At 46.4% G+C, this 24,431-nt stretch overlaps 1 long non-coding RNA gene across 1 annotated transcript in view; it reads left to right on the forward strand.

Moving 5' to 3' along the window:
• Window positions 1–7,485: 7,485 nt before the first annotated feature.
• Window positions 7,486–24,431, forward strand: part of LOC142485184 (uncharacterized) — a 32,327-nt gene continuing 15,381 nt past the window's right edge. Inside the window, exon 1 of the long non-coding RNA XR_012798361.1 lies at window positions 7,486–7,574. This is a non-coding gene — a long non-coding RNA (uncharacterized LOC142485184). The remainder of the gene's footprint in view (window positions 7,575–24,431) is intronic.

Below are 24,431 nucleotides of genomic sequence, written 5' to 3' on the forward strand. Positions count from 1 at the left end.
AAGGTAGCGATGATGCAGCATATACAGTATAAAATACTTCTGTTCAGTGCCACGGATCTGAAGGTAGCAATGACGCAGCATATACAGTATAAGATACTTCTGTTCAGTGCCACGGATCTGAAGGTAGCGATGACGCAGCATATACAGTATAAGATACTTCTGTTCAGTGCCACGGATCTGAAGGTAGCGATGACGCAGCATATACAGTATAAGATACTTCTGTTCAGTGCCACGGATCTGAAGGTAGCGATGACGCAGCATATACAGTATAAGATACTTCTGTTCAGTGCCACGGATCTGAAGGTAGCGATGATGCAGCATATACAGTATAAGATACTTCTGTTCAGTGCCACGGATCTGAAGGTAGCGATGACGCAGCATATACAGTATAAGATACTTCTGTTCAGTGCCACGGATCTGAAGGTAGCGATGACGCAGCATATACAGTATAAGATACTTCTGTTCAGTGCCACGGATCTGAAGGTAGCGATGACGCAGCATATACAGTATAAGATACTTCTGTTCAGTGCCACGGATCTGAAGGTAGCGATGACGCAGCATATACAGTATAAGATACTTCTGTTCAGTGCCACGGATCTGAAGGTAGCGATGACGCAGCATATACAGTATAAGATACTTCTGTTCAGTGCCACGGATCTGAAGGTAGCGATGACGCAGCATATACAGTATAAGATACTTCTGTTCAGTGCCACGGATCTGAAGGTAGCGATGACGCAGCATATACAGTATAAGATACTTCTGTTCAGTGCCACGGATCTGAAGGTAGCGATGACGCAGCATATACAGTATAAGATACTTCTGTTCAGTGCCACGGATCTGAAGGTAGCGATGACGCAGCATATACAGTATAAGATACTTCTGTTCAGTGCCACGGATCTGAAGGTAGCGATGACGCAGCATATACAGTATAAGATACTTCTGTTCAGTGCCACGGATCTGAAGGTAGCGATGACGCAGCATATACAGTATAAGATACTTCTGTTCAGTGCCACGGATCTGAAGGTAGCGATGACGCAGCATATACAGTATAAGATACTTCTGTTCAGTGCCACGGATCTGAAGGTAGCGATGACGCAGCATATACAGTATAAGATACTTCTGTTCAGTGCCACGGATCTGAAGGTAGCGATGACGCAGCATATACAGTATAAGATACTTCTGTTCAGTGCCACGGATCTGAAGGTAGCGATGATGCAGCATATACAGTATAAGATACTTCTGTTCAGTGCCACGGATCTGAAGGTAGCGATGATGCAGCATATACAGTATAAGATACTTCTGTTCAGTGCCACGGATCTGAAGGTAGCGATGACGCAGCATATACAGTATAAGATACTTCTGTTCAGTGCCACGGATCTGAAGGTAGCGATGATGCAGCATATACAGTATAAGATACTTCTGTTCAGTGCCACGGATCTGAAGGTAGCGATGATGCAGCATATACAGTATAAGATACTTCTGTTCAGTGCCACGGATCTGAAGGTAGCGATGATCGCAGCATATACAGTATAAGATACTTCTGTTCAGTGCCACGGATCTGAAGGTAGCGATGACGCAGCATATACAGTATAAGATACTTCTGTTCAGTGCCACGGATCTGAAGGTAGCGATGACGCAGCATATACAGTATAAGATACTTCTGTTCAGTGCCACGGATCTGAAGGTAGCGATGACGCAGCATATACAGTATAAGATACTTCTGTTCAGTGCCACGGATCTGAAGGTAGCGATGACGCAGCATATACAGTATAAGATACTTCTGTTCAGTGCCACGGATCTGAAGGTAGCGATGACGCAGCATATACAGTATAAGATACTTCTGTTCAGTGCCACGGATCTGAAGGTAGCGATGACGCAGCATATACAGTATAAGATACTTCTGTTCAGTGCCACGGATCTGAAGGTAGCGATGACGCAGCATATACAGTATAAGATACTTCTGTTCAGTGCCACGGATCTGAAGGTAGCGATGATGCAGCATATACAGTATAAGATACTTCTGTTCAGTGCCACGGATCTGAAGGTAGCGATGATGCAGCATATACAGTATAAGATACTTCTGTTCAGTGCCACGGATCTGAAGGTAGCGATGATGCAGCATATACAGTATAAGATACTTCTGTTCAGTGCCACGGATCTGAAGGTAGCGATGACGCAGCATATACAGTATAAGATACTTCTGTTCAGTGCCACGGATCTGAAGGTAGCGATGATGCAGCATATACAGTATAAGATACTTCTGTTCAGTGCCACGGATCTGAAGGTAGCGATGATGCAGCATATACAGTATAAGATACTTCTGTTCAGTGCCACGGATCTGAAGGTAGCGATGACGCTGCATATACAGTATAAGATACTTCTGTTCAGTGCCACGGATCTGAAGGTAGCGATGACGCTGCATATACAGTATAAGATACTTCTGTTCAGTGCCACGGATCTGAAGGTAGCGATGATGCAGCATATACAGTATAAGATACTTCTGTTCAGTGCCACGGATCTGAAGGTAGCGATGACGCAGCATATACAGTATAAGATACTTCTGTTCAGTGCCACGGATCTGAAGGTAGCGATGACGCAGCATATACAGTATAAGATACTTCTGTTCAGTGCCACGGATCTGAAGGTAGCGATGACGCAGCATATACAGTATAAGATACTTCTGTTCAGTGCCACGGATCTGAAGGTAGCGATGATGCAGCATATACAGTATAAGATACTTCTGTTCAGTGCCACGGATCTGAAGGTAGCGATGACGCAGCATATACAGTATAAGATACTTCTGTTCAGTGCCACGGATCTGAAGGTAGCGATGACGCAGCATATACAGTATAAGATACTTCTGTTCAGTGCCACGGATCTGAAGGTAGCGATGACGCAGCATATACAGTATAAGATACTTCTGTTCAGTGCCACGGATCTGAAGGTAGCGATGACGCAGCATATACAGTATAAGATACTTCTGTTCAGTGCCACGGATCTGAAGGTAGCGATGACGCAGCATATACAGTATAAGATACTTCTGTTCAGTGCCACGGATCTGAAGGTAGCGATGACGCAGCATATACAGTATAAGATACTTCTGTTCAGTGCCACGGATCTGAAGGTAGCGATGATGCAGCATATACAGTATAAGATACTTCTGTTCAGTGCCACGGATCTGAAGGTAGCGATGACGCTGCATATACAGTATAAGATACTTCTGTTCAGTGCCACGGATCTGAAGGTAGCGATGACGCAGCATATACAGTATAAGATACTTCTGTTCAGTGCCACGGATCTGAAGGTAGCGATGATGCAGCATATACAGTATAAGATACTTCTGTTCAGTGCCACGGATCTGAAGGTAGCGATGACGCAGCATATACAGTATAAGATACTTCTGTTCAGTGCCACGGATCTGAAGGTAGCGATGATGCAGCATATACAGTATAAGATACTTCTGTTCAGTGCCACGGATCTGAAGGTAGCGATGACGCAGCATATACAGTATAAGATACTTCTGTTCAGTGCCACGGATCTGAAGGTAGCGATGACGCAGCATATACAGTATAAGATACTTCTGTTCAGTGCCACGGATCTGAAGGTAGCGATGACGCAGCATATACAGTATAAGATACTTCTGTTCAGTGCCACGGATCTGAAGGTAGCGATGACGCAGCATATACAGTATAAGATACTTCTGTTCAGTGCCACGGATCTGAAGGTAGCGATGACGCAGCATATACAGTATAAGATACTTCTGTTCAGTGCCACGGATCTGAAGGTAGCGATGACGCAGCATATACAGTATATCTTAGTTATATTGCGTATACAGTATAAGCTACTTCACGCAGTCAGAGGGAGGTACTCACGCAGTGAGGTGGAGGTATGCACAGAGGTGGAGGTATGCACACTGAGGGAGGTATGCACGCAGTGAGGTGGAGGTATGCACACTGTGAGGGGGAGTTATTCACGCAGTGAGGTGGAGGTATGTCCTCTATGAGGGGGAGGTATGCACACTGTGAGGGAGGTATGCACACTGTGGGTTGGAGGTATGCAAACTGTGAGGGGGAGGTATGCACACTGTGAGGTGGAGGAATGCACATTGTGGGGTGGAGGTAGGCACACTGAGGGGGAGGTATGCACACTGTGGGTTGGAGGTATGCAAACTGTGAGGGGGAGGTATTCACACAGTGAGGTGGAGGTATGTCCTCCTTGAGGGGGAGGTATGCACACTGTGGGTTGGAGGTATGCAAACTGTGTGGGGGAGGTATTCACGCAGTGAGGGGGAGGTATGCACACTGGGTTGGAGGTATGCAAACTGAGGGGGAGGTATTCACACAGTGAGGTGGAGGTATGTCCTCCTTGAGGGGGAGGTATGCACACTGTGGGTTGGAGGTATGCAAACTGTGTGGGGGAGGTATTCACGCAGTGAGGGGGAGGTATTCACGCAGTGAGGTGGAGGTATGCACACTGAGGTGGAGTTATGCACACTATGAGGTGGAGGTATGCACACTTTGAGGTGGAGTTATGCACACTATGAGATGGAGGTATGCGCACTGTGAAGGGGAGGTATGCACACTGAGGGGGAGGTATGCACACTGTGAGGTGGAGTTATGCACACTGGGGTGAAGGTATGCGCACTGTGAGGGGGAGGTATGCACACTGAGGGGGAGGTATGCACACTATGAGATGGAGGTATGCACACTGTGGGGTGAAGGTATGCGCACTGTGAGGGGGAGGTATGCGCACTGTGAGATGGAGGTATGCACACTGTGAGGGGGAGGTATGCGCACTGAGAGGGAGGTATGCACACTGTGAGGGGGAGGTATGCACACTGTGAGGGGTTAGGTATGCGCACTGTGAGGGGGAGGTATGCACACTGAGGGGGAGGTATGCGCACTGTGAGGGGGAGGTATGCACACTGTGAGGGGGAGGTATGCACACTGTGAGGGGTTAGGTATGCGCACTGTGAGGGGGAGGTATGCACACTGTGAGGGGTTAGGTATGCGCACTGTGAGAGGGAGGTATGTGCACTGTGAGGGGGAGGTATGCACACTGTGAAGGGTTAGGTAAGCGCACTGTGAGAGGGAGGTATGCGCACTGTGAGGGGGAGGTATGCGCACTGTGAGGGGGAGGTATGCACACTGTGGGGTGGAGGTCATGCGCACTGTGAGGGGGAGGTCATGCGCACTGTGAGAGGGAGGTATGCGCACTGTGAGGTGAAGGTATGCGCACTGTGAGGGGGAGGTATGCGCACTGTGAGATGGAGGTATGCACACTGTGAGGGGGAGGTATGCGCACTGTGAGGGGGAGGTATGCACATTGTGAGAGGGAGGTATGCACACTGAGGGGGAGGTATGCGCACTGTGAGGGGGAGGTATGCACATTGTGAGAGGGAGGTATGTACACTGTGAGGGGGAGGTATGCACACTGAGGGGTTAGGTATGCGCACTGTGAGGGGGAGGTATGCACACTGTGGGGTGGAGGTATGCACACTGAGGGGGAGGTATTCGCACTGTGAGGGGGAGGTATGCGCACTGTGGGGTGGAGGTATGCGCACTGTGAGGGGAGGTATGCGCACTGTGAGGGGGAGGTATGCGCACTGTAAGTGGGAGGTATGCGCACTGTGAGTGGGGAGGTATGCGCACTGTGAGGGGGAGGTATGCGCACTGTGAGGGGGAGGTATGCGCACTGTGAGGGGGAGGTATGCGCACTGTGAGGGGGAGGTATGCGCACTGTGAGGGGGAGGTATGCGCACTGTGAGGGGGAGGTATGCGCACTGTGAGGGGGAAGTATGCGCACTGTGAGGGAGGTATGCGCACTGTGAGGGGGAGGTATGCGCACTGTGAGGGGGAGGTATGCGCACTGTGGGGTGGATGTATGCGCACTGTGAGGGGGAGGTATGCGCACTGTGAGGGGGAGGTATGCGCACTGTGAGGGGGAGGTATGCGCACTGGGATGGAGGTATGCGCACTGTGAGGGGGAGGTATGCGCACTGTGGGGTGGAGGTATGCGCACTGTGAGGGGGAGGTATGCGCACTGTGGGGTGGAGGTATGCACACTGAGGGGGAGGTATGCACACTGTGGGGGGGAGGTATGCGCACTGTGGGGTGGAGGTATGCGCACTGTGAGGGGGAGGTATGCGCACTGTGGGGTGGAGGTATGCGCACTGTGAGGGGGAGGTATGCGCACTGTGGGGTGGAGGTATGCGCACTGTGAGGGGGGAGGTATGCGCACTGTGGGGTGGAGGTATGCACAGTGTGAGGGGGAGGTATGCGCACTGTGAGGGGGAGGTATGCTCACTGTGAGGGGGAGGTATGCGCACTGTGGGGTGGAGGTATGCGCACTGTGAGAGGGAGGTATGCGCACTGTGAGGGGGAGGTATGCGCACTGTGAGGGGGAGGTATGCGCACTGTGAGGGGGAGGTATGCGCACTGTGAGGGGGAGGTATGCGCACTGTGAGGGGGAGGTATGCGCACTGTGAGGGGGAGGTATGCGCACTGTGAGGGGGAGGTATGCGCACTGTGAGGGGGAGGTATGCGCACTGTGAGAGGGAGGTATGCGCACTGTGAGGGGGAGGTATGCGCACTGTGAGAGGGAGGTATGCGCACTGTGAGGGGGAGGTATGCGCACTGTGGGGTGGAGGTATGTGCACTGTGAGGGGGAGGTATGCGCACTGTGGGGTGGAGGTATATGCACTGTGAGAGGGAGGTATGCGCACTGTGAGGGGGAGGTATGCGCACTGAGAGGGAGGTATGCGCACTGAGAGGGAGGTATGCGCACTGTGGGGTGGAGGTATGCGCACTGTGAGGGGGAGGTATGCGCACTGAGAGGGAGGTATGCGCACTGAGAGGGAGGTATGCGCACTGTGGGGTGGAGGTATGCGCACTGTGGGGTGGAGGTATGCGCACTGTGAGGGGGAGGTATGCGCACTGTGAGGGGGAGGTATGCGCACTGAGAGGGGGAGGTATGCGCACTGTGAGGGGGAGGTATGCGCACTGTGAGGGGGAGGTATGCGCACTGTGGGGTGGAGGTATGCGCACTGTGAGGGGGAGGTATGCGCACTGTGAGGGGGAGGTATGCGCACTGTGGGGTGGAGGTATGCGCACTGTGAGGGGGAGGTATGCGCACTGTGAGGGGGAGGTATGTGCACTGTGGGGTGGAGGTATGCGCACTGGGATGGAGGTATGCGCACTGTGGGGTGGAGGTATGCACAGTGTGAGGGGGAGGTATGCGCACTGTGGGGTGGAGGTATTCACTCTCTGTCCCTGTGGGCTGCTGGGCTAAATCCAAAGCGTCTTCCGGGAAACGTCATCACGTCACGCTACATGAGGCATCACATCTGGCTGAACGTCAATACGTCACGGCAGTGGAGGCGGGGACATGGGCATCACACCGCCCCTCTCCCGTGTTATCACCTTTAGCCCCGCCCCTGCATTCCCATTGGTTCTTTGCCAGAACAGGCCTGTGCGCCTGCGCAAAGTTTGGAGCCGGTCGTTGCCACGGCAACCGCGGACAACAGCGTCTTTTCCTTTACTGTCCCAGCATTCCCCGCGGCACCGACACACCAGGTGTGTAACTGTGTGTGTGGTGTGTAACAGTGTGTGGTGTGTGTAACTGTGTGTGGTGTGTGTAACTGTGTGTGGTGTGTGTAACTGTGTGTGGGGTGTGTAACTGTGTGTGGGGTGTGTAACTGTGTGTGGGGTGTGTAACTGTGTGTGGGGTGTGTAACAGTGTGTGGTGTGTAACTGTGTGTGGTGTGTAACTGTGTGTGGTGTGTCACTGTGTGTGGTGTGTCACTGTGTGTGGTGTGTAACAGTGTGTGGTGTGTAACTGTGTGTGGGGTGTGTAACTGTGTGTGGGGTGTGTAACTGTGTGTGGGGTGTGTAACTGTGTGTGGGGTGTGTAACTGTGTGTGGGGTGTGTAACTGTGTGTGGGGTGTGTAACTGTGTGTGGGGTGTGTAACTGTGTGTGGGGTGTGTAACTGTGTGTGGTGTGTAACAGTGTGTGGTGTGTAACAGTGTGTGGTGTGTAACTGTGTGTGGTGTGTAACAGTGTGTGGTGTGTAACAGTGTGTGGTGTGTAACAGTGTGTGGTGTGTAACAGTGTGTGGTGTGTAACAGTGTGTGGTGTGTAACAGTGTGTGGTGTGTAACAGTGTGTGGTGTGTAACAGTGTGTGGTGTGTAACAGTGTGTGGTGTGTAACAGTGTGTGGTGTGTAACAGTGTGTGGTGTGTAACAGTGTGTGGTGTGTAACAGTGTGTGGTGTGTAACAGTGTGTGGTGTGTAACAGTGTGTGATGTGTAACAGTGTGTGGTGTGTAACAGTGTGTGGTGTGTAACTGTGTAACTGTGTGTGTGGTGTGTAACTGTGTGTGTGGTGTGTAACTGTGTGTGGGTGTGTAACTGTGTGTGGGGTGTGTAACTGTGTGTGGGGTGTGTAACTGTGTGTGGTGTGTAACAGTGTGTGGTGTGTGTGGTGTGTAACTGTGTGTGTGGTGTGTAACTGTGTGTGTGGTGTGTAACTGTGTGTGTGGTGTGTAACTGTGTGTGGTGTGTAACTGTGTAACTGTGTGTGGTGTGTAACTGTGTAACTGTGTGTGGTGTGTAACTGTGTAACTGTGTGTGGTGTGTAACTGTGTGTGTGGTGTGTAACTGTGTGTGGTGTGTAACTGTGTGTGGTGTGTAACTGTGTAACTGTGTGTGGTGTGTAACTGTGTAACTGTGTGTGGTGTGTAACTGTGTAACTGTGTGTGGTGTGTAACAGTGTGTGGTGTGTAACAGTGTGTGGTGTGTAACAGTGTGTGGTGTGTAACCGTGTGTGGTGTGTAACAGTGTGTGGTGTGTAACTGTGTGTAACTGTGTGTGGTGTGTAACTGTGTGTGGTGTGTAACTGTGTGTGGTGTGTAACTGTGTGTGGTATGTAACTGTGTGTGGTGTGTAACTGTGTGTGGTGTGTAACTGTGTGTGTAACTGTGTGTGGTGTGTTACTGTGTGTGGTGTGTAACAGTGTGTGGTGTGTAACAGTGTGTGGTGTGTAACTGTGTGTAACTGTGTGTGGTGTGTAACTGTGTGTGGTGTGTAACTGTGTGTGGTGTGTAACTGTGTGTGGTGTGTAACTGTGTGTGGTGTGTAACTGTGTGTGGTGTGTGTAACTGTGTGTAACTGTGTGTGGTGTGTAACTGTGTGTGGTGTGTAACTGTGTGTGGTGTGTAACTGTGTGTGGTGTGTAACAGTGTGTGATGTGTAACAGTGTGTGGTGTGTAACAGTGTGTGGTGTGTAACAGTGTGTGGTGTGTAACAGTGTGTGGTGTGTAACAGTGTGTGGTGTGTAACTGTGTGTGGTGTGTAACAGTGTGTGGTGTGTAACAGTGTGTGGTGTGTAACAGTGTGTGGTGTGTAACTGTGTGTGGTGTGTAACTGTGTGTGGTGTGTAACAGTGTGTGGTGTGTAACTGTGTGTAACTGTGTGTGGTGTGTAACTGTGTGTGGTGTGTAACTGTGTGTGGTGTGTAACTGTGTGTGGTGTGTAACTGTGTGTGGTGTGTAACTGTGTGTGGTGTGTAACTGTGTGTGGTGTGTGTAACTGTGTGTAACTGTGTGTGGTGTGTAACTGTGTGTGGTGTGTAACTGTGTGTGGTGTGTAACTGTGTGTGGTGTGTAACAGTGTGTGGTGTGTAACAGTGTGTGATGTGTAACAGTGTGTGGTGTGTAACTGTGTGTGGTGTGTAACAGTGTGTGGTGTGTAACAGTGTGTGGTGTGTAACAGTGTGTGGTGTGTAACAGTGTGTGGTGTGTAACTGTGTGTGGTGTGTAACAGTGTGTGGTGTGTAACAGTGTGTGGTGTGTAACTGTGTGTGGTGTGTAACTGTGTGTGGTGTGTGGTGTGTAACAGTGTGTGGTGTGTAACAGTGTGTGGTGTGTAACTGTGTGTAACTGTGTGTGGTGTGTAACTGTGTGTGGTGTGTAACTGTGTGTGGTGTGTAACTGTGTGTGGTGTGTAACTGTGTGTGGTGTGTAACTGTGTGTGGTGTGTAACTGTATGTGTGTAACTGTATGTGTGTAACTGTGTGTGGTGTGTAACTGTGTGTGGTGTGTAACTGTGTGTGGTGTGTAACTGTATGTGTGTAACTGTGTGTGGTGTGTAACAGTGTGTGGTGTGTGGTGTGTAACTGTGTGTGGTGTGTAACTGTGTGTGGTGTGTAACTGTGTGTGGTGTGTAACTGTGTGTGGTGTGTAACTGTATGTGTGTAACTGTGTGTGGTGTGTAACTGTGTGTGGTGTGTAACTAACTGTGTGTGGTGTGTGTAACTGTGTGTGGTGTGTGTAACTGTGTGTGGTGTGTAACTGTGTGTGGTGTGTAACTGTGTGTGGTGTGTAACAGTGTGTGGTGTGTAACGGTGTGTGGTGTGTAACGGTGTGTGGTGTGTAACGGTGTGTAACAGTGTGTGGTGTGTAACAGTGTGTGGTGTGTGGTGTGTAACAGTGTGTGGTGTGTAACTGTGTGTGGTGTGTAACTGTGTGTGGTGTGTAACTGTGTGTGGTGTGTAACTGTGTGTGGTGTGTAACTGTGTGTGGTGTGTAACTGTATGTGTGTAACTGTGTGTGGTGTGTAACTAACTGTGTGTGGTGTGTGTAACTGTGTGTGGTGTGTAACTGTGTGTGTGGTGTGTAACTGTGTGTGGTGTGTAACTAACTGTGTGTGGTGTGTAACTAACTGTGTGTGGTGTGTGTAACTGTGTGTGGTGTGTAACTGTGTGTGGTGTGTAACTGTGTATTTGTGTAACTGTGTGGTGTGTAACTGTGTATTTGTGTAACTGTGTGTGGTGTGTATGTATGTAAATATATATATATATGTGTGTGTATGTAAATGTGTGTGTGTGTGTGTGTGTGTGTGTGTGTGTGTGTGTGTGTTTGTGTGTGTGTTTTATGTATCTAAATATATGTGTGTGGTGTGTAAGTATGTAAATGTGTGTGTATGTAAATATATATGGATGTGTGTGTAAAAACGGTGTGTAAATATATACGTATCGTGTGTGTGTGTGTGTGTGTGTGTGTGTATATATATATATAAACTGTGTGTAACTGTGTATTTGTGTAATTGTATTTGTGTAACTGTGTGTGGTGTGTATGTATGTATAGATATACATATACATATATACACACCACACACAGTTACACAAATACACAGTTACACACAGTTTATATATATATAGTGTTCGACAAACCTATACATTTGCTCGCCCCGGGCGAGTGGATTTAACCCCCGGGCGAGTAAATATTGGCCCAAGCAGCACACGTTTGGTACTAGGTGGCGAGTAGATTTTTTGGTGATTTGTCTTATATATATGTGTGTGTGTGTATGTAAATATATATGGATGTATGTAAAAACTGTGTGTAAATATATACGTATTGTGTGTGTGTGTATATATAAACTGTGTATTTGTGTAACTGTGTATTTGTGTAACTGTGTGTGGTGTATATATATATTTATATTGTATGTATGTAAATATATATGTGTGTGTGTGTGTGTGTGTGTGTGTGTGTGTGTGTGTGTGTGTGTGTGTGTGTGTGTGTGTGTGTGTGTGTGTGTGTGTGTGTGTGTGTGTGTGTGTGTAAATATATATGTGTGTGTGTGTGTGTGTGTGTGTATCTAAATATATGTGTGTGGCGTGTAAGTATGTAAATGTGTGGTGTGTGTGTATGTAAATATATATGGTTGTGTGTATATAAACTGTGTGTAAATATATACGTATCGTGTGTGTGTGTATATATATATATATATATAAACTGTGTGTAAATATATACGTATCGTGTGTGTGTGTGTGTGAGAGTATATAAACTGTGTGTAAATATATGTAGTGTGTGTGTGTGTATATATAAACTGTGTGTAAATATATGGATGGATGCAATCCGTAAAGGACATTGCTCCATCCTGTATAAGGTAAGGAGTGATGCGTTGTGGAGGCCGCGGCAGAATGTTCAATACGTCTCTAGTGATTCCGCGCCATTGATCTAGATTTAGGGCGGCTTTTTGGGCTACGGCTGAAGTGGAGCGGTTTGAGATCTTGCACCACCTGGTTCGACCACATTTTATTTGGAGCATTTCAGTCCACTTTCCAGCCTATGGGTCGTGGGGTGTTGAGGCGCTGGTGTGGTAGTCTGGTGATGTCCATACGGCAGACGTGGCCAAACCACCTAAGTCTTTGTCGCTTATTGTACTGGTCGATTGTGGATTGGTTTTGACAGGCTAACCGTACATCTTCATTTTCCCATCGGTCTCGTAGCGTAATATGGAGTATGTTACGTAGACATTTTAGTTGGAATCGTTAGAGTAGGTTCATATCGCTTTTGAGTAGTGTCCCTGTTTCTGAGCCATACACTAAAATGGTGCGTATTGAGGCGTTAAAAATTCGCATGTGTGTTACATTTGTCACGTCCTGTTGGTTCCATGAGCATTTCTTTAAGGAGGCGAACGCTGCAGGTGCGCTACCGATGCGGCTTTTGCTGTCGTTCGTAGCTGCTATGCTTTGGCTATCAATAATAGACCCTAGGTATTTGAATGAGTCCACTCGCTCGTTTGGGTTGCCGTCCTGTTGAAGTTGAATCTGTTGGGTACCGGTAAATATGTATTTCGTCTTTTCCGTTCTCATGGATAATCCGAGCTTCTTTGCATTGGCTTGCATGTCGTTCAAAGTTTCTTGGGCTGTATCCGATAAGAACACAATGTCATCGGCGTATACAAGGTCCGTGAGAAAAAACTCACTTCCCACTTGTACGCCAGGCCTGTCTTTAAATGTTTTTCTGAGAATCCAATCCATGGTAATATTGAATAATATAGGCGATATTATACAACCTTGTGTGACTCCCATGGATATGGAGAGTGGCGCGGATATGTTGCCCATGTGTGTGACTCCCATGGATATGGAGAGTGGCGCGGATATGTTGCCCATGTTTCTGGCTCCCGTGGATATGGAGAGTGGCGCGGATATGTTGCCCATGTTTCTGACTCCCGTGGATATGGAGAATGGCGCGGATATGTTGCCCATGTTTCTGGCTCCCGTGGATATGGAGAGTGGCGCGGATATGTTGCCCATGTTTCTGGCTCCCGTGGATATGGAGTGTGGCGCGGATATGTTGCCCATGTTTCTGACTCCCATGGGTATGGAGAGTGGCGTGGGTATGGAGAGTGGCGCGGATATGTTGCCCGTGTTTCTGGCTCCCGTGGATATGGAGAGTGGCGCGGATATGTTGCCCATGTGTCTGACTCCCGTGGATATGGAGAGTGGCGCGGATATGTTACCCATGTTTCTGACTCCCGTGGATATGGAGAGTGGCGCGGATATGTTGCCCGTGTTTCTGACTCCCGTGGATATGGAGAGTGGTGCTGATATGTTGCCCATGTGTGTGACTCCCGTGGATATGGAGAGTGGCGCGGATATGTTGCCCATGTGTGTGACTCCCGTGGGTATGGAGAGTGGCGCGGATATGTTGCCCATGTTTCTGACTCCCGTGGATATGGAGAGTGGCGCGGATATGTTGCCCATGTTTCTGACTCCCGTGGATATGGATAGTGGCGCGGATATGTTGCCCATGTGTGTGACTCCCATGGGTATGGAGAGTGGCGCGGATATGTTACCCATGTGTGGGACTCCCGTGGATATGGAGAGTGGCGCAGATATGTTGCCCATGTTTCTGACTCCCGTGGATATGGAGAGTGGCGCGGATATGTTGCCCATGTTTCTGACTCCCGTGGATATGGAGAGTGGCGCGGATATGTTGCCCATGTGTGTGACTCCCGTGGGTATGGAGAGTGGCGCGGATATGTTGCCCATGTTTCTGACTCCCGTGGATATGGAGAGTGGCGCAGATATGTTGCCCATGTTTCTGACTCCCGTGGATATGGAGAGTGGCGCGGATATGTTGCCCATGTTTCTGACTCCCGTGGATATGGAGAGTGGCGCGGATATGTTACCCATGTGTGGGACTCCCGTGGATATGGAGAGTGGCGCAGATATGTTGCCCATGTTTCTGACTCCCGTGGATATGGAGAGTGGCGCGGATATGTTGCCCATGTTTCTGACTCCCGTGGATATGGATAGTGGCACGGATATGTTGCCCATGTGTGTGACTCCCGTGGATATGGAGAGTGGCGCGGATATGTTGCCCATGTTTCTGACTCCCGTGGATATGGAGAGTGGCGCGGATATGTTGCCCATGTGTGTGACTCCCGTGGATATGGAGAATGGCGCGGATATGTTGCCCATGTTTCTGACTCCCATGGATATGGATAGTGGCGTGGATATGTTGCCCATGTTTCTGACTCCCGTGGATATGGAGAGTGGCGCGGATATGTTGCCCATGTTTCTGGCTCCCGTGGATATGGAGAGTGGCGCGGATATGTTGCCCATGTTTCTGACTCCCGTGGGTATGGAGAGTGGCGCGGATATGTTGCCCATGTTTCTGACTCCCGTGGATATGGAGAGTGGCGCTGATATGTTGCCCATGTTTCTGACTCCCGTGGGTATGGAGAGTGGCGCGGATATGTTGCCCATGTTTCTGGGTCCCGTGGATATGGAGAGTGGCGCGGATATGTTGCCCATGTTTCTGACTCCCATGGGTATGGAGAGTGGCGCGGATATGTTGCCCCTCTGCTTGTACCTCCTTCATAAAAAGCTCGTACACATTGAGTGTGGCATGTGGTACCGTATCAGCCTTGAGGGCGCAGCATAGCGATGGGTGATCTACACTGTCAAAAGCGCACGAGAAGTCAAAAAATACCATAAAGGTATCTTTTTTTGTAGCAGAGTCGTATTTCTGCTTGTTGTCGGAGTGTGAAAATTTGGTCCGTGTCACTGGGACAGACCTGTAATACAATTTTATTTTTGTGGGCACTACATTTAGCACACAAGTTGAGCAAAATAAATTGTCATTTATTTCCTTACCAGACAGACACACGACAACCTCAGAATATACTTAACAAACACTTCCTGAATAGGGGAACGGGGTAGCATGTCCAGAAAAGTGCAAAGCAGCAGGATATTGTCCTTTAAATTGTCCTTTAAAGGTGCAAATTGCCAGCCCGATCCTTCTGTGAGTAGTGCAAAGTTCTTTCGGGTCCGTTGGGGTCTGATAGATACCCCCAGCAATAGCGGAGTCCTGGCGCAGAGTTAGGTTTTTGGTTACGGTGCTGATAAGACTCTTTGCGTCCCAGGATCGTTGCTGCTCTTCTCCGCTGTTAGAAAACTGATGGAAATCCGCTCACATTGTAGAATGGAAAACGAAAGACAACGGGGATAGCTTGGGCAGCATGTTTATAGGGTTTGAGAGCCTATCTCCAACATGCCCACCCAATCCCCCTCGTGGGAATGTTCTCATTCCCCAATCCCCAACTTGCCCACAGTTTGCAAAGTGGCAATCTGGGATTTCCTGTTACTACAGCGCCGGTGCGACATCGCCACCTGGGCTACTTGGCATAGGTGCACTCCCCTGTTTACCTGGCGTCTCCCAGGCTAGGGTTTGTCCCCCAAGGTGTGAACTAGCCCAGGATCTCTCATTGAGCAACCATCCTGGCTATTTCTCACTTTGCAGCTCTTGGGTCTTTCAACTGCAAATCTTCCCCAGACCCATAGGTGTTGCCTCAAGTGGGGGGGGGGGGGGGTGGGGGGTTGTCTGTGAAGTTTGGGTAGGAAGAGCCCCCAGCTCATGTATGTAAAAACATTTGGTCACTGGCTGCATTTCAAAGACGAATAGAAAAAATGCATCCTGCCTGTCCTTTTAAATCTGCAACCAAAATTCCACTTTATTAAAAATATGTTTTCCCCTTATCCCACAGGTATAATTTTTATGTGTGTGTGCTTGGGATGCTACTCTGGGACTGCACACCACATTTCAGGGTTTGAACCCTTTCCGTTCCCGAGTTATAGCTTCTCCTTGACTGGCAATGCTGGTCTATGGGTTTCTCCCGTCAATTGACTTGCGGTTTCTCCCACATCAATTGATCTAGTCCCAACGCCAATTGAGCAGCCGCCATTGAAGTTACGCTTACTAACCGGGACGGAGATACATTGTATCCGCGCACCACTTGAGACGGGAAACCGCAAGCCTTTGATTCAATTGACTCTGCGGTTACGGCTTCCAGTCTCAGCAACGGATACCTATACTTGGCAATGGAACAAAGAGACCGCGCCACGCTTATCCACTTAACTTGCGGTTTAGCGTTCGCAGCGGCATCTTGTGTCCAAAGCCAGTAACGTCGGTGTATTAGGCTATACACTATTGCAGGCACATACACTCCTGCAAAATGGGGACAATAAGGGCAGAGGGAAAAATCACACATGTACAGTGCACATCCAATTAACTCCTTCATCCCCAATACGAAATAGGGGTAACCAACCGAGCACACTGCCTTTATTAATGCACTGGTTACCCACAATTTCTCCACAGTCCGTACACCCTCTTCCTGGTCTAAACCCAGCCTGTTCTTCCCTGCAGTTCAATTCTCTGTGTTTAAATATAAATGTAAATATATGTATGTAAATATAAATATGTGTGTGTATGTTACACACCCACCTCTCTGACTGTATCTGGGACCCGAGGTGAGGTGTGTATGTATGTATGTATGTATTAAATAGACGATACCGTTCTGTGGCTAACGAAATGCTTTTATTTGTACGAGCTTTCGAGATACACTGAACTCTTCTTCCGGCGATGTTACAATGAATGAAGCAAGCAAAGGGTATACTTAAAAACAGTGTCTCTTGGAATGTTATCTGTGCTTGTCCCTCCCCCTGTGTGGATGTGATATATGGCTAGAGGTGTTAAATGGTTCCTGAAAGTTAGTGATGCAAGAGTGTGTGTGTGTGTGTGTGTGTGTGTGTGTGTGTGTGTGTGTGTGTGTGTGTGTGTGTGTGTGTGTGTGTGTGTGTGTGTGTGAATATAAATGAATGGAGAGCCCACAGTGTATACAGTGCTTTACAAAAGGTGTGTGTGGAGCGGGAGACACTGTTTTTAAGTATACCCTTTGCTTGCTTCATTCATTGTAACATCGCCGGAAGAAGAGATCAGTGTATCTCGAAAACTCGTACAAATAAAAGCATTTCGTTAGCCACAGAACGGTATCATCTATTTATTTTTTGATTCTCTCTCTCTCTCTATATATATATATAGCTATATCTATATATACAACCTGGTTAGGAACTACAACTCTGCCTTATCCTCCTCTCTTGATCTACATGCCCCACTTTCTCTCTGCCGTCCTCGTCCTTCTAACCCCAGACCCTGGCTAAATTCCCACACGCGCATGCTGTGTTCCTCCACTCGTTCCTCTGGAGGAAATCTCATACTCCCGCAGACTTCATTCACTACAAATTTATGCTATCCTGTTTCAACTCTGCCCTCTCGCAAGCTAAACAAGCCGACTTCTCTTCTCTAATGAACACGCACAAGTCTAACCCACGTCGACTCTTCTCTGTCTTTGACTCTCTACTCAAACCACTTTCTGCTGCCTCTTCTTCCTCCATCTCGGCTCAGGACTTTGCTGACTATTTTAAGCAAAAGGTGGAATCCATACATCAGAACATCCCCTCTGTTTCCTCCTCCCATCCTACACCTCTTCCTAACTCTCCTCCTGCCTTCCTTGACTCTTTTTCCACTGTCTCAGAGGAGGATGTGTCATTGTTGATCTCCTCTTCTCCCTCTACCACTTACCCTCTTGACCCCATTCCCTCCCATCTCCTAAAACCTCTTGCTCCTACTATAATCCCTACGCTCACACACATTTTTATCTCCTCCCTCTGCTCTGGTACCTTTCCATCCTCCTTCAAACATGCAACAGTTATACCATTACTCAAAAACAGCAAGCTTGACCCTACCTGTCTTTCTAACTATCGACCTGTCTCCCTCCTGGTTTTTGCCTCTAAACTCCTTGAACGTCTTGTATTCTCTCGCTTGCTCCATTTTCTGAACACCTATTCTCTCCTAGACCCTCTACAATCTGGCTTCCGCACGGCTCACTCCACGGAAACAGCCCTCACTAAAATAACTGACGACCTCCATGCTGCCAAAGACAGAGGTCATTACACTCTGCTCATATTACTCGACCTCTCTGCAGCATTTGACACCGTGGACCACCCTCTTCTCCTTCACATTCTCCATACTCTTGGTATTCAGAACAAAGTTCTCTCCTGGATCTCCTCCTACCTCTCCCATCGTACTTTCAGTGTCTCTTCTGCTAACACCTCCTCCTCTATTGATTTATTTATTTATAAAATATTTTACCAGGAAGTAATACATTGAGAGTTACCTCTCGTTTTCAAGTATGTCCAGGGCACAGAGTAAAACAAATAATACATGGTTACAAGTACAGTTACATAAATGAACAGGGTATACATTACTGCACCGACACACTTTATTCGAGCAAATACCCAGTATGTACCTGGCAGATAACGGGAATGCGCCGCTCCTCACCTCTGACAAGCCCCGTTGCGTTTGCCTTCCCAGCCTGGGTTCATGCCTGGCTGATGGGCGGCTGATCTGTTAAATGATAATGATTAGGATTTAATAGGCTGCAATGCTTCGCGTGTCTACCAGATGGCATAAATTCATGAATTGTAATGCAGTATATATATATATATACTGTGCAGTATTGCAGCCAGCGGGAATAAAATGCTTCAATCCCTGCTTGGAAAATAACTCAATGCACTCGGGCAGAAAACAGTCACAAACCTCAATACACCCGGGTATACCCGAATTCGTGGGACTAGCCAAGCTCGAATAAAGTGTGTCGCCAGTGTATATACAAGACATTGCATGCACAGTTAAAGATAATCTATATTATTGATCTCTCTGTGGGGGTACCCCAGGGCTCCCTCCTGGGACCTCTTCTCTTTTCTCTGTACACACTCTCTCTAGGTGACCTAATAACATCTCTTGGGTTTAAATATCACCTCTATGCTGACGACACACAAATATACTTTTCAACCCCCGATTTTACTGTTGGAATTACGATCATTCACCCAGTAGCCCAAGCACGCTGCTTAGGGTTCACACTCGATTCCTCTCTCACATTCTCCTCTTATATTCAAAACGTTTCTAAAACCTGTTGCTTTTTCCTCCGCAATATCACAAAGATACGCCCTTTCCTCTGTTGCTCGACTGCTAAAACTCTGACTCAGGCCCTCATTCTCTCCAGTCTTGATTACTGTAACCTCCTGCTGTCCGGCCTTCCTGCCTCTCACCTGTCTCCCCTACAATCTATCCTAAACACTGCTGCCAGAATCACTCTACTCTTTCCTAGATCTGTCTCCGCGTCTCCCCTCCTGAAATCCCTCTCCTGGCTTCCTATCAAATCCTGTATCATACACTCACCAATTCTCCTACTCACTTTTAAAGCTTTACACTCTTCTGCCCCTCCTTACATCTCAGCCCTAATTTCTCGCTATGCACCATCCCGACTCTTGCGTTTTTCTCAAGGATGTCTTTTTTCTACCCCCTTTGTATCTAAAGCCCTCTCCCGCCTTTAAACCTATCTCACTGCCCCGCACCTCTGGAATGCCCTTCCCCTCAGTACCCGACTAGCACCCTCTCTATCCACCTTTAAGACCCACCTTAAGACACACTTGCTTAAAGAAGCATATGAATAGCACTGTGGATATTCTGAACACATGATACATAATGCTTGGCCCCCTGCAGACGCACTTACCAGAACTCCCTCCTACTGTCTCTGTGCGTTCTCCCTACCTACCAATTAGACTGTAAGCTCCTCGGGGCAGGGACTCCTCTTCCTTAATGTCTAAAGCACTTATTCCCATGATCTGTTATTTATATTATCTGCTATTTATTTGATTACCACGTGTATTACTGCTGTGAAGCGCTATGTACATTAATGGAGCTATATAAATAAAGACATACAAAACTATATATAGCGCAAATAAAAAGCTCACTTGTGAGCACATTCACATGTCTCAGGTCTGCAGCCCTGCCTTTCACCATTACCACCCAGCATACAGTGCTTCCACTGCAGCAGGGGATTCTGGGAAATGACATGCAAATGAGCACACAATGCGTCACCTTTTGTCTGAAAACACATTGTTACATGGAGCCCATATAAGCGAATGCTCGCTGTTAACACAGCTTTAAAGCACAGCATGGGAATCAGATGCAGAGCCAGAGGAACCACTCACAGACATGTTTCACCCTTAATGGGTATCATCAGTGTGAAGTTGGTTGTACTGCTGGCTTTGTGTGTGTGTGTGTGTGTGTGTGTGTGTGTGTGTGTGTGTGTGTGTGTGTGTGTGTGTGTGTGTGTGTGTGTGTGTGTGTGTGTGTGTGTGTATCAAACACATGAAGTCGTGTCGCAATCTTATCACCCTTACCAATCCCAGATATGTCAATATCCCAGAAATCAGGCAATAATTGCCTCTGGTTATGCTAAGGACAAGTAGCATATAGAACACACAAAAAGAACAAAGCAAGTCCTCTATAAAGCACTCAAATAATATATGAATAAACAGATGGACTTTATTAGTAATCACAGAAAAAATAAGTAAAAGATGAAAAGTGATGGTGCTAAACTCCTATTAGAATGATGCCGATAACCAAAGTCAAAAAAGGATATAAAGAATAACAGGAGAAAATACTATATGTAAATAGCCTAATGAGACAAGTAAATTAAATGCCAAGATGATGTATAAACTATACATAAAAGATCTACCTAAATAAATAATAGGCTGATACTGAACTAGGTAAAGCGTAAATAACCCTCAGATAGAAGGGAAACCAACCAGGTAAAACAGATACTCGCTCAGCTGCATATGGTGGAACTAAACCGCCGTGATATAAAATGCATGTAAAAAGTCAAAGAGTGAGCTAGGAAAAAACATTCGCACATTACATAGTTACACAGTTACATATAGTTACATAGTAGTTACATAGTAGTTACATTGTTACATAGTTACATAGTAGTTACATATAGTTACATAGTAGATGAGGTTGAAAAAGACGTACGTCCATCAAGTTCAACCTATGCTAAATTTAGACAACAGATACTTTATCCTATATCTGTACTTACAGTATATTGATCCAGAGGAAGGCAAACAAACACCCCAGTGTCCTATCATCCAATGATATCTCATAAGGGGAAAAATAAATTCCTTCCTGACTCCAAGAATTGGCAATCGGATTAATCCCTGGATCAACATCCTTCCCATGTATACTTATTTGGTATATCCCTGTATACCTTTCCCATCTAAAAAGATGTCCAACCTTTTTTTGAACAAATCTATTCTATCTGCCATCACAGTCTCCATGGGTAATGAATCCCACACTGTAACTGCCCTTACTGTAAAGAACCCTTTCCTTTGTTGCTGGTGAAATTGCCTTTCCTCCAACTTTAGGGGATGGCCCCGAGTCCTTTGTACTGCCCATGGGATGAATAGTTCTTTTGAAAGCTCCTTGTATTGTCCCTGAATATATTTGTATATAGTTATCATATCCCCTCTTAGACGCCTCTTTTCTAATGTAAATAAATCTAATTTAGCTAGCCTCTTCTCATAAGTTAGATTGTCCATCCACTTTATTAATTTGGTGGCTCTTCTCTAGTTAAAAAGCAGGGGTCCCAGTACCGATCCTTGAGGTACTCCACTCACGACTTTAGCCCAACCTGAAAAAGTTCCATTTATGACAACCCTCTGTTGTCTGTCCTTTAACCAGTTTTCAATCCAGGTGCATATATTATTACTGAGTCCAATTTTCTTTATTTTGTACACCAACCTCTTGTGTGAAACCGTATCAAAAGCCTTTGCAAAATCTAAGTAGACGACATAAACTGCATTACCCTGGTCTAATTTCCCACTTACCTCCTCAAAGAAACAAATAAGGTTAGTTTGGCAAGATCTATCCTTCATAAATCCATGCTGACTATTACTAATAATTTTGTTTTCCATTAGGTATTCCTGAATATTATCCCGTATTAAACCTTCAAGTAGTTTCCCTACTATTGAAGTCAGGCTTACAGGTCTGTAATTCCCCGATTGTGATCTAGCCCCGTTTTTAAATATAGGCACCACATCTGCTTTACGCCAATCTTGTGGTACTGAGCCTGTGGAAATGGAGTCCTTGAATATTACATATAATGGTTTGGCTATTACTGAGCTTAACTCCTTGAGAACTCTTGGATGTATGCCATCGGGGCCAGGTGCCTTATTTACTTTAATTTTTTCAAGTCGCTTATGAACTTCTTCCTCAGTTAACCAATTGTTCATTAATATGGAGGTTGTGGCTTCCTCCTGCGGCACTACTATTGAACTTGATTCTTCCCTGGTAAACACAGAGGCAAAGAATTTGTTTAATTCCTCAGCTTTTTCCTTATCTCCAATAATTTGCCTACCCATCTCACACTGAAAGGGTCCTATATTTTCTTTTCTCATTTTTTTGTTATTAAGGTACTTAAAGAACTTTTTAGGGTTGACCTTACTTTCTATTGCAATCCTTTTTTCATTATCCATTTTTGCTAATTTGATTGGCCTTTTGCAATTTTTGTTGCATTCCTTATAATTCTGATACGATGTCTCTGTCCCTTCTGACTTAAAGAATCTAAACGCCTTCCTATTCTTGTCCATTTCCTCCCCTACCTGTTTATTTAGCCACATTGGTTTTGACTTATTTCTTTTATACTTATTACCCAAGGGTATACACAGATAAGTGTGCTTTTCTAACAATGTTTTAAAGACTGCCCATTTATCTTCTACATTTTTCCTGCAAAAACATCATCCCATTGTATTACTACTAGATTAGACCTCAGTTTATTAAAATCTGCCTTTCTAAAGTTTAAGGTCTTTGTTGAACCCAAGAAATCTATTTTTTGATCATTTATTTCAAATGAGACCATGTTATGATCACTGTTACCCAAATGTTCCAGGACTTGAATATTTGTTATTACTTCTACATTGTTTGATATGACCAAATCCAGCATTGAAACGAGCAAGTGAAGGAGAATTGGAGCACTACTTACAACAGTAGAAAAAACTGCAGAAGAATAAAACTATTTAATGGATCAGTGCATATGCTACAAAAACGCGCCCAAAGGCCCCCACCAACGCGTTTCGAGCTACACGCTCTTTATCAGGGTGCACCTTGTCAAGTTATTCTACTCTTTACACCTTTTATACTTATCCACATAGATGTTTATGTCTGGTCACTAGCCAGCGAGAGTTCTCACTAATCAAGAAGTGGAACTCTATCCAGCTATTCGGAATATAGTGGAGGTTGGTGTGGTCATCATTTTGATATTTGGTCTGATCATTCATGTGGGATACTTCAAGGCACATTACACAGTATTTATTCTTTATAGGCTTACACAGCCAGTGGCTTATGTTTGAGGACCATACAGTTTTTGTTTCTCTTGCAAATCCAGTATTGCCCCTGTCCTGGTTGGTTCCTCAATAGTTTGGGTCATATAATTGTCTTTAAGCACCCCCAAAAACCCGTTTCCTTTTGTTGTAACGCTAATCTCATTGCCCCAGTCTATGTCTGGATAATTAAAATCCCCCATTATGCAAACATGACCCAGTTTTGATGCCTTTTCCATTTGCAAAAGTATTTTAGCTTCCTCAATCTCACAGATATTTGGTGGTTTATAGCATATTCCCACAAACATTTTCTTTATACTTTTACCTCCAATGCGAATTTCTATCCACAAAGTCTCTACATTTTCATCATTTCCTTCATAGACATCATCCCTTATAATAGGTTTTAGATCCGGTTTAACATATAAACATACTCCCCCTCCCCTTCTATTTGTTCGATCCTTCCGAAAAAGGGAATAACCCTCTAAATTAACTGTCCAGTCATGAGTTTCATCCCACCATGTTTCAGTAATGCCTATGATATCATACTGCTCCCTTGCAGCTATTAATTCCAGCTCCCCCATTTTATCTGTCAGGCTTCTTGCATTAGCAAGCATGCATTTCAGTTTGTTTTCTGCCTGTACTATTATCTTATCTGCTCCTTCCTTTCTGCTCCTACTTGGTTTAGTCTTTAGAAGTTTTCTAGTATTATCTGTATTTACTATGGGTGTCTCACTGCTTGTCAAACTCGCACTTGCCCCCATTCTACCTCCATACCACCTTGAATCCTCCTCTATTCCATTTAGTTCATTATCTGTTTCATTCCCCTCCCCCCTCCATCCTAGTTTAAAATCTCCTACAACCTTTTTAGCATTCTCCCCCCTAGCACAGAAGATCCCTCTTCATTGAGGTGCAATCCGTCCCTAGAATATAGATGGCACCTCTCAGAAAAGGAGTCCCAGTGCTTTAAAAACCCAAACCCCTCCTTCCTGCACCACTTTAATATCACATCGTTAGGAATCATATTTTCCATTTCCACTGATGATTTTAAATAATATTTGTGTAACAAGTTTCCTGCAAAAGA

The sequence above is a fragment of the Ascaphus truei genome, unplaced genomic scaffold (genome assembly GCF_040206685.1).
Source record: "Ascaphus truei isolate aAscTru1 unplaced genomic scaffold, aAscTru1.hap1 HAP1_SCAFFOLD_538, whole genome shotgun sequence".
Taxonomy (NCBI): Eukaryota; Metazoa; Chordata; class Amphibia; order Anura; family Ascaphidae; genus Ascaphus; species Ascaphus truei.